This window comes from Triturus cristatus, chromosome 9 (genome assembly GCF_964204655.1).
Source record: "Triturus cristatus chromosome 9, aTriCri1.1, whole genome shotgun sequence".
NCBI classification, from domain to species: Eukaryota; Metazoa; Chordata; class Amphibia; order Caudata; family Salamandridae; genus Triturus; species Triturus cristatus.
Genome location: NC_140592.1, coordinates 530,375,409 through 530,386,588, shown reverse-complemented (window position 1 = coordinate 530,386,588; position 11,180 = coordinate 530,375,409). Strand labels below are relative to the sequence as shown.

Genomic DNA, 11,180 nt, shown 5'->3' with positions numbered 1-11,180 from the left:
TATGAGGGTCCTGGGAGTTCCAGAGGGGAAGAAAGGAACAGATATACGAACTTATGTGTTGGACCTCTTTCAAAAAGCATTTCCGGAACTTACAGGATGGAATTGGCAACTAGAGATTCAGTGGGTTCATCGGACACCGTTTACTCCTAGAAAATCAGGCAGGGAAGGAGCAAAGCCTAGAGCCATTTTGTTTTTTGGGGGTAATTATCTTTTAAGACAGGCCGTGATTGAAAAAGCCAGACCAGAGGCAAGGAGAAATGTGGACGATGTTTCCTTTTTTGTAAGACCTGACTTTTGCCATGTCACTGTGGAAAGGAGGTGGCGTTTGCGCCAGCTGATAAAACCCTTTCAAGACAAGGGGACAACAGTTTACTTGAATAATCCCGCATCCCTGAAGGTAGTCTGGCAAGGGGGAACACATTTTTTTACATCTGAGATAAAGGCTCAAGAATTTTTGGCTGAATTGAAGCCGTAGGGAGGGGGTGGGGGGACAAATATGCTTCTTTCTCTTTTTCTCCTTAAGATCGGTAACTCTGGATGTATGGGGGAAAAGGAACATTGATTATAATCTGTATCTATAGGGGCTATTCCCACCTAAGAAGGACCTTAGGGTATAGTTTTGTGATTCACGGTGTCGGCAAACTGCTCTCCCATCTCCGCCAACAGACAGACGTGTGGTCTGGGCATTCCCCGAAGATGGGAGAGAGGGAGGGGAGGGGGAGGGGGTCTGGCAGAGGTGGGGTAAGGGGGAAGGGAGGCTAAGGGGTTTGGGGTGGGGGCACTAAACAGGGAAAAAAATTCAGAGAACTTATGAAAAAAGAATCGAAAACATGTGCTAAAACGCTGAGAATGATAACCGAAATGAGAGTCAATCATACATATCTAGATTTATATTTGTATGTCAGGGGGAAAAGAAATAAAATAAAAATGGAGGGACAACATTTTAGTCTTTCTTAGGGGTGGGCGGAATTTGCGAAATTCACTTTCGCAAATTGTCGCGAAAATATTAAAAATCTCCACAAACACGCGGAAATATCGCGAAGATGCGGAAGTTTTTTTCCCGCCCGTTCGCGGTATTTTCTGCTTGGTCGCGGCTCGCCAACTTACCAATGCGGTTGCTCGCGGGCGCGGCCATCTTGTTTTCACTTGTCTCGCGGTGCATGATCGCGAGAAGAAAGACGTGATCGCACGACGCATGACGTTACTGCGGGCGCGAACTGTCGTGAGACAGAGCAAATGGCTACCAACAATCCAACATCTCGTGGAGAACGCGACCGGATTGAGAAAACTTGTCAGCGAACGCGGGGATTCAGGTAAGGCGATCGCGCGCATGCGAGAATGTATTATTTTACAGCGCGAGCAAGAAACAAATTATCGCTAAGCTGCGGATGAGGAAATTTTGACATTTTCGCGCTTTCCGCCGAACGCGAAAATGCCAAATTATCGCAATTTCCGCGAACGGAACGGAATTTTGGCCCAGGCCTAGTCTTTATGGGTAAGATGACAATCTGTTCAGTCAATATATGTGGCTTAGGAGATAGGAGTAAATGAGATAGGACCATTGAAATGGTCAAATATATAAATCCTGACATAATTGCCTTTCAGGAAACACATTTTCCATGGGAAAAGAGGGGACTAATTATGATTAAGGGCTATTCGTTAATGGTTTGCTCTACGCAAACCTCCAATATAAGAGGGGTGGCTATTTTGGCTAAAAATCGAATAGGATCTGCTAGGCGTACAATGGGAGACGTCGGAGGGAGGTGGGCTCTGGCTGAGCTTGAATGTGGAATAACAATAGCCACGGTGTACGGATCAAATCAAGATGAGCCTAAATTATTTGAAGATTTGGAGATGGAGTTAGCGACTTGGCAAACGCCTATTATAATGTGTGGGGATTTTAATATTCATTTAGGAGCAGGCAATTTGATGCTTAATAGATATCAAGGGCGGAAGCCCAAGGTATTTTCAAGCATTAGTATCACTGATTAAAAGCCACGGGCTGATTGATGGGTGGGCAGCTAAATTTCCCAATGACCCAGGCTATACATACTTCTCTTACCCCCATCAGAAATATGTAGGGTTGGAATATTTTTTTATTTCATCTCACATTACAGGAGCAGCTGAGGTTGAAATACTGCCCAAACTAATATCTGATCATAATCCTCTGATCCTTAGGGTAAGACTACTGCAACTATATTAGTACCAAGCACAATGGACATTTGATCGAAAACTGTTGGTTGATCAGGAGTATATTCGTTACTTAAAAATCTGGATAAGGGATTTTTTTAACTTGAATAGATTTAGAGCTCCTCGTAACGTGATTTGGGACGCATTCAAGGCTGGAGTAAGAGGGGAGATGGTAAGCTTTGTATCTAACCAAAGCTCACAACAAGGGAAGAGGATTAAGCAACTATATGCCAAACTCAGAGATCTGGAAAAAGAGCATCTGGGCAAAATAGTGCGGGGGATGGAAGTGGCAACAACCCAACTAGATATCATGGTGGTCAAAGCTGAGATAGGTTCCTATTACTCCCAAAAAGCTGCGGCAGGGTATCAGACTCATAGGGCAGAGTGCTACGAATATGGTGAAACTGTTGAGAAGCTACTGGCCCTGAAGACAAGACAAAAAACAATGAAGAGCCAAATATCCTCAATATGTAATCAGGGGACCCTATATACTGACCCAGGGGATATAGAAATAAGTATTTCACGAATTTTACCAAGATCTTTATATGGAGGCGAAGCAAGGCCCCCGCAGTGATACTTATCTGAGGGCTAGTAAAGAATATAGGACACTAGGAGAGGATGTCAGTAAGAAACTCGAGACTGAATTCACACTTGAAGAGATACGAATAGCAATACAGCAGTTGGCTTCGGGGAAAGCAGCTGGCCCGACAAGATTCCATCGGAATTTTATAAAAGTTTTCAGGAAGAGCTAACCCCCCTGATCTGGGATCTCTTTTTGGGAGTACAACATCTTTGGAATCCCCCAGATTCTTGGAAGGGCACTAATATTGTCATCTTCCCCAAGAAGGGTAAACCATTGGATAAGCCCACCTCGTATAGACCCATTTCCCTAATAAACGCGGACGCAAAAATCTATTCTAAAATATTGGCGAACCGCCTCCAGAGGGTCATAGCGAGCCTTGTGTCACCCTGGAAGCATGGTTTCGTACCTGGACGAGATACAACTGATCATATAAGACGAGCAGTGGCCCTATTTGACATCATAGGGGAGACTAATGGGCAGCTAGCTATGATCCTTCTGGATGCGGAAAAGGCATTCGACCGGGTGTCATGGGAGTATCTATGGGGCATTTTGGCAGCCAAAGGGTTTGGACTCCGGGTTATCACAGCAATTAAAGCTATGTATAGAGCTCCCTATGCGAAATTACAGCTAATGGGCAGAGAATCAAAAGTGATAAGGGTCTCTCGAGGTACTCGGCAGGGATGTTCCTGCTCACCAATTCTATTTGCCCTTAATATTGACCCATTCATCCAAATGATAATTGAGAATAAAGTAATTGTCCCAATCATGACTCAGGGGTATGGAACTAAAATACTTGCTTACGCAGATGACATTGCGATACTAACACCTAACCCAGAGGAAGCTATAAGGGAAATCGAGGATATTGCAATTGTATTTGGGAAAGAATCAGGGTACCTATTGAATAAATCAAAGACCCAAATAATTTGTACAGACAATATCACCTTTACGGACAACCGAAGAGTAAAGACTGCTACGTATCTTGGAGTCAAGATTACACCGGATATTAGGCAGATTGCTCAAATAAATTTAAACCCTGTGATCAGTAAAATAGCCCTAGATTTTAGGCGAATGAACTCCCTTCATTTAACTATTATAGGGAGGGTTAACGTTCTTAAAATGATAATGTTCCCCAAGGTGTTATACTTATTTAGGTCACTTCCGGTGGAAATCGAAGGATCTATAATTAAAACGCTAGATTCAATATTTAATAGATTTATTTGGCAATATGGCAAGGTTAGGAGATCTCTTAAATTTCTTACTTTACCACAAGCACGGGGCGGGTGGGCCGCTCCTAATCTAACCTTTTATTATTGGGCTGCTCTGCTACAATGAATGAATATACTTTTTTTTGAAAAATATGTTAATAATGCACAGGATAAAGAGCTCCCAACAATTTATGAACTGGCACTAGGGGAAGAGGCGAAGGTATTATTTCTACGTAAAGTAGAACCAAACTATTATAAGAAAGTACGATTTAAGATTATACTCAGCGCTTGGACAAATTGGGTCAGAATGCAAAAACACATGAACATTGAGAAGATAACCAAATATACACCTATCTGGAAGTCAATTTTGTCTCCCCCTGTGTATTATGATGCAATAGCTAAACAATGGGAACAACTAGGATTACGGACGATGGGGGATATTCAGCTAAACGGACAAGTATATACGTTTAGCGAGCTGCAAAAAGAAGTTGGAATCTCAGACGGTCATTACCTTAAATATTTACAAATTAAGGGGGTGGTTGGTAAATTGAGACCGACGATATCTAATGTTAAAATAGCACTGTTTGAAACTATGGTGAAATCTGCTTGTAGAATCAAACACCTATATAGCTTGATGATGGAGCAAGCTCAAGACGATATAGATAAAATTGAAAGAAAATGGGCCAACAAACTAGAGGATGAAGATATTGACATCGATATGACATTACAATTAGGGAAAAAATGATCCTATCAGCCAATTTAAAATCACAACATTATAAGACGATTTATAACCTATATTTTACTCCAGTTAAATTATTTCAATGGGGAAAACGGGAGGATGACAAATGCCCTAGATGTGGGGTAGGACCAGCAGAGGATATCAATATGTTTTATGGGTGTGTACAACTGGATCTGATAAAAACTGAATTGGTAAAGTTTTGGGTAAGGATCTTTGGCAAAACTGTAGAATTAACCCCTACGCTCATGCTGATTGGATATGATAGCAAGTTGGAACTAGATCGAGTTCAGACTGGCATCATATTCATCTTGGTTACCATAATTAGATTACTTATTGCTACCAGATGGAAGGATACACTGCCCCCATCTTTTCAGGAATTTCTGGCTCGCTTTATAGCTGTCTATAATCTTGAACAGACTCTGTATACCTGTAAGGATAGGATAGGATAGGATAGCCATTTGTAAAGCGCGAACGAATGCCGAAGCGTCTTGGCGCTGGTGAGTAGAGAGAAACAACCACATCTTAACACCGGGTCACATCAAAAAGCCGTGTTTTTAACCGTTTTCTGAAAACTTGATGACTCTCTGTTAATTTCAGAGAGCCAGGAAGCTTGTTCCAGAGACTGGCAGCATGCAACGAAAAGGCTCTGCCGCCCCATCTGGCTTTCCTGACACGGTTTAGCTTAAGAAGGCATTGCGTAGAGGACCTAAGTGCCCGACCCGGGGAGTAGGGAGTAAAAAGCTTCTGAACCTCCTTAGCTCCCCCCCCAAACACAGCCTTGTGTACTAGGCATAAAGCCTTAAAATCTATGCGCTGCTGGACTGGAAGCCAGTGCAGTGCCTTGATTCCCTCAGCGACAGACTGATCTCTGGGGACGTCTAGCAAGAGTCTGGCTGCCGCATTCTGCAGAGCCTGCAGTCTTCTCATCACGGTCTTGTTTATTCCTAGTAGCAATGCATTACAGTAGTCCATTCTGGACAGCACTAAAGCCACCACCACATTCCTGCGAAGATCAGATTTAATAAAAGGGAAGATCGTCCGCAACGTCCTGATTAGATAAGAGCAGGAAGAGGCAAGATTACTGACATGCGCAGAAAAGTTGAGCTGCTTATCAAACACCACTCCCAAGTTTCTGACCTTAAGCACGGGACAGGGGCATTCGCCAGCCTCTACCGGCCACCAAGAACTATTCCACACGGGATTTCCCCGGTAAGGGATATCAGGTTAGAAAATGGGGCACAAAATTATGGGCTCCCCTAACGAAATGGTTAAAAGGGTAAGGATAAAATATAAAAGATCTTTGTTTTTTTGTTTTTTTGTTTTTTTTGTGCTTCCATGAATGGTTTGGTTATATTATTGCCTTTCTGTTACTGTCATTATTTATTTGGATTAATTAGTAAAGTAAATGTTAAAAAAAAAAAAAAAATGAAATGACTTCGTATATGTATTTAAGTGTAATATTTCTCTGAATGCTGATAAATAAAAAAAAAAAGAAGTTGGACGCCGACCGCTGGGGGTCACGTAACTAGTTAGCATGGAGGAGTCTCGTTTGTTATCGGAATTAACCAGACAAATCGCTCCACCAACTAAGAACGGCCATGCACCACCACCCACAGAATCGAGAAAGAGCTATCAATCTGTCAATCCTTTCCGTGTCCGGGCCGGGTGAGGTTTCCCGTGTTGAGTCAAATTAAGCTGCAGGCTTCACTCCTGGTGCTGCCCTTCCGTCAATTTCCTTTAAGTTTCAGCTTTGCAACCATACTCCCCCAGAAAAAAAAGACTTTGGTTTCCCGGAAGCTGCTCGGCAGGTCATGGAAATAACGCCGCCGTATCGCTAGTCAGCATAGTTTATGGTCGGAACTAAGACGGTATCTGATCGTCTTCGAACCTCTGACTTTTGTTCTTGATTAATGAAAAAATTCTTGGCAAATGCTTTCGCTTTGGTTTGTCTTGCGCTGGTCTAAGAATTTCACCTCTAGCGGCACAATACGAATGCCCCTGGCCTTCCCTCTTAATCATGGCCCCAGTTCCGAAAACTAACAAAATAGAACCGGAGTCCTATTCCATTATTTCTAGCTGAAGTATTCAGGCAACCGGCCTGCTTTGAACACTCTAATTTTTTCAAAGTAAACGCTTCGGACCCACAGGACACTCAGTCAAGAGCATCAAGGGGGTGCCGAGAGGCAGGGGCTGGGACAAGCGGTAGCTCGCCTCGCGGCGGACCGCCAGCTCGATCCCAAGATCCAACTACGAGCTTTGTAACTGCAGCAACTTTAATATATGCTATTAGAGCTGAAAGTACCGCGGCTACTGGCACCAGACTTGCCCTTCAATGGATCCTCGTTAAAGGATTTAAAGTGTACTCATTCCAATTACAGGGCCTCGAAAGAGTCCTGTAGTGTTATTTTTTGTCACTACCTCACCGAGTCAGGAGTGGGTAATTTGCGTTCCTGCTGCCTTCCTTGGATGTGGTAGCCATTTCTCAGGCTCCCTCTCCGGAATAGAATCCTGATTCCCCGTTACCCGTGGTCACCATGGTAGGCACTGAAAGTACCATTGAAAGTTGATAGGGCAGACATCCGAATGTATCATCGCCATCACGGGGACGTGTGATCGGCCCGAGGTTATCTAGAGTCACCAAAGCAGCCGGGCAAGCCCGGATTGGTCTTGGTCTGATAAATGCACGCATCCCGGGAGGTCAGCGCTTGTTGGCATGTATTAGCTCTAGAATTACCACAGTTATCCAAGTAACAGATGGAGCGATCAAAGGAACCAGAACTGATTTAATGAGCCATTCGCAGTTTCACTGTACCGGCCGTGTGTACTTACACATGCATGGCTTATTCTTTGAGACAAGCATATGCTACTGGCAGGATCAACCAGGTAGCTGCACCTGCTGACGGGGTGGGTTCGGGGGGCCGCGTGCCCATCTCCCCCACCGGACAACCTTCGTGCACCCTCCCTCTTGGAAGTCTGCTAGGGGAAGGAGCCCGCCCGCCTGGGCGGGAGGGCTCGCTGGAGGGGTGTGGAGAGGTGCGGTTGCATGGACACTGGCGGGTCCAGACGTCTCTCCCGGAAGGGAGAGGCAGGCCGAGGCGCAGCCTGAGCGAGACGCAGGGGTGCCGGAGCCTGGCGGCGGCGGTACTCCTCGGAACGGTCGTTCCGAGCTGCTGTGGAAATATGCTGGGTGGAGAGGGGTGACAGCATGGCGCACGGGCCTAGAGACCTGCTGGCAGAAGCATCCGAGGGCCTGGCGCCACCCAAGTCCGCTCGGGTCTGTCCACTGGGGTGCACGAGCTGCCAGAACTGCTCGGCCTTCGCTCTGCTGGGTACGGTGAAAGGTCTCCCACCAGGCGGCAGGCCCTCGAGTCAGATGGTCTATGCGGGGTGGAAGCTCCTTGCTTGAAACAACAGCCGAGGCTGGCCAAGCAGTCCATCCCTAAATGGACGAGAGTGCCCAATCGATCAGAGTACGGCCAGGGCATCTCCTGGCAACCCACCCTGCGCGGGGGGGGGATGGTGGCTTCACATCCCTGCCTGCTCTCGGGGCGAGCAGGCTCAAAGGAAAGGCGGGCAAGCCCGGGTGCTGCCTTCTTCTGTCTCAGAATCACCGAACCTCACGGAGGTCTGATTGAGCAAACTCGAAGAAAAAGGAAGAGGCTGAGAGGCAGGTGCGTACCCGGGCCCCTGGGGGCCCCGGCGGGCAGGCCCGGGTTCTTCCTTCACCTGTTCCAAATTACCCCCCTTTCTTGTAATCCGTGCACATGAGGTGACAGGGGGGACCCAAGGCGCGAATGTGCCCGACCTGCTGGAGCCCTCACTGGGATCGTGAAGACAAATGAACCCTCATCGGGACTTCCAGGGAGGCCCGGCCATCTGGTCGCCCCATTGGAAAGCATTGCGTGCGACCAGATGGCCAAGGGGATAGGTGCTACCAGATGGCCGAGGGGAAAGGTGCGATCAGATGGCGTTAAAGGATGCAGTGTTCCAAAATATTGTGCACCTTATCTTTGCTCCCTTGAAACACGCCTCTGCAACTTTCATTAAACAATGTCCAAAAACGGCACAAACACCGAAACTGGTGGAGCTGTACCCGATGAAATCGCAGCAGCTTTTGATTATACAGGTTTTAATGAAACCGATGAAAATGCGAAAATCATCGCTCCAAATTTAAGGAGAGCCATCACTCTAAAACTTATAAAGCATGGCCTAACACCAAGAGGTGGTAGGGCAGTTTTTGTGACAGAGGCACATGAATTTCACCAGTCAGAGGTATTCTATTAATGGATAGTATTCCCAGAATCAAATCCAGTAGCTAAAACATTTCACTTCCATAAAGAAGATAAACAACCTAAGGAATATATTCCTTTCGAGGATATTGAAATTCCACTCACATACCAGGAGCATGATCTCTGGTTTAAAGGCCCCCTAAAACATTACAATCACATTACCAGGTTCGGTCCACTAGGTAGACCAGGAGCAACATGGCCGATTTTATCCGGCTACACACCTCATCCTGACATTGAAACAATGTCAGACGTAGAATTACTTAATCAGATACAAAATTTAATAGAATTACACAGTTAAACTACAACTGTCTGAAAGTCCTGAAAAGGCCTTTACTAAAAACAATCCTACCTCTTCTAAAAAGAAGTGGGAAAATAACAAACAACATTCAAAAGAGAAAGATTCTCAATCCCGAGGTAGGTCTCCTCAAAAGGAGCCCTCTGAAAGGAGGTATAACCTTAGGAATAGGGATAATTTGAGAAAACCTGACAGGTATCAAGATACTGATACACGTTTCTCTCGTACCTTTCAGATATCGTCACAGACATCTGAAAGAAGAGGGCGGTCAGATCAAAAAGAAGCGAGCTGAACTACAAGCATTTAAAATGGCACTTGAAAATACGGCTCGCGAATTACCCATACTCATAGTGTGCGATTCTTTTTATTGTGTTCAATCATACAATGAATATTTACAGAATTGGCTTCAACATGGTTTCAAAGATGCAAAATGTGGCATAATCAAGCATAAAACACTTTGGGAACAAGTAGTTCAGTTGCTAATCGGACTACAAAACACTCACGTGATACACACGCTGAGTCATCAACGTGATGGCGTTCACGTTAAGGGGAATTCATTGGCTGATGAAGCCGCGAAAGGGGCTGTGCAAACGACTTCTGTAGCTGCAATCACTCGTTCAAAAACAAAAATAGATAGTGAAATAATACTGGCTGTCAATGCTTCAAGCAAAGGCAGTGGTTCAGCGTTACCTAAAAAGTTTCCACTCAAATACTCATATATAATTGATGCGAACAATGTTCGAATCCCTGGAGTGGGGGATAGGGTAATACCAAACATGGAACGAAGAGCAGCTTTGATTTATGTAGCACATCTGTGAGAGGGTCTGTCACATCAGGGGATCTCTAAAACAATTTTAAAACTAAAATAGATATACTGGTGGCCAGGAATGAATACACTGATTCATATCTTCATCAATAACTGCATAGACTGCAATAGAGATCGCAGTACAGAACGCCACCAGACACCTGCAAACAACATAGCCAGCCCAGTTCAGACACCATTATTAGACAGCATTAGACTATCTACGTGCAGGCATCCTCTTGGACAAATGCAATCCCACGAACACTAAATCAAGGTTCCTATGGATGTGGCCTCAGCGCTCGGCTGATGCTCGAACTGTTATAAAAGATTTGCGAGTCTTTATTGGCACATACGCAATTGGCACACTACATTCTGACCAGGGTCCTGCGTTTAGCTCTTGAGCTTACAAAGAAGCCATGGCCAGTTTGGGCGTAGCATTGCGGTATTCTTCTCCATTCCATCCTGAGGGAAATTCTGTTGTGGAAAGAAAAAACAGGGACATAAAGCAGTCTATAACAGCTAGGGTATTAGGTTCGGGTGATGGGTGGGTCAAACATTTTTATGGGGTCCAAAGCTCATTAAACAATTTGCCAAGAAGTTCTCTAGGGGGTGTCACTCCATATGAAGTCCTATTTGGAACTAGAATGTTGATTCCGGACCTTGACATGAAAGGCACAGTGGTGTAAAATAAAAAGTTTGATATCAAAGATCGTTTGGCTGTTTTTCAGGACTTAAAAGAACTAAGATCGAAACAAAGCAACGTGTTCCTGAAGCCAACCACCACTGGGGAAAAAGTAACCGTCCCAGCAAGACCTGTCTGGATCCCAAAGCTTGGTGATCTAGCCAGAGAAAAGATCACGGACAAGAAGGAATTTGGGCCTTCTTACAGACAAGTACCTGTCCTAGCAATCCACGGATCAAGAACAGTAATCCTGCCGCCCCTTGCTGGTATAAAGGATAAAAGATTTGTGTCCATTGACCTGATCAAACCATACTATGTGGCCGATACTAAGCAGTAGGCCAAGTGGGCTCCGTCGATATAGCAGGCGCACTCCGCTAGCTACAATCCAAGAGGTT

At 45.2% G+C, this 11,180-nt stretch overlaps 1 pseudogene; it reads right to left on the bottom strand.

Annotated features, from left to right (window-relative positions):
- Positions 1 to 6,484: 6,484 nt before the first annotated feature.
- On the bottom strand, positions 6,485 to 7,600 carry LOC146798250 (18S ribosomal RNA; annotated as a pseudogene).
- Positions 7,601 to 11,180: the final 3,580 nt, after the last annotated feature.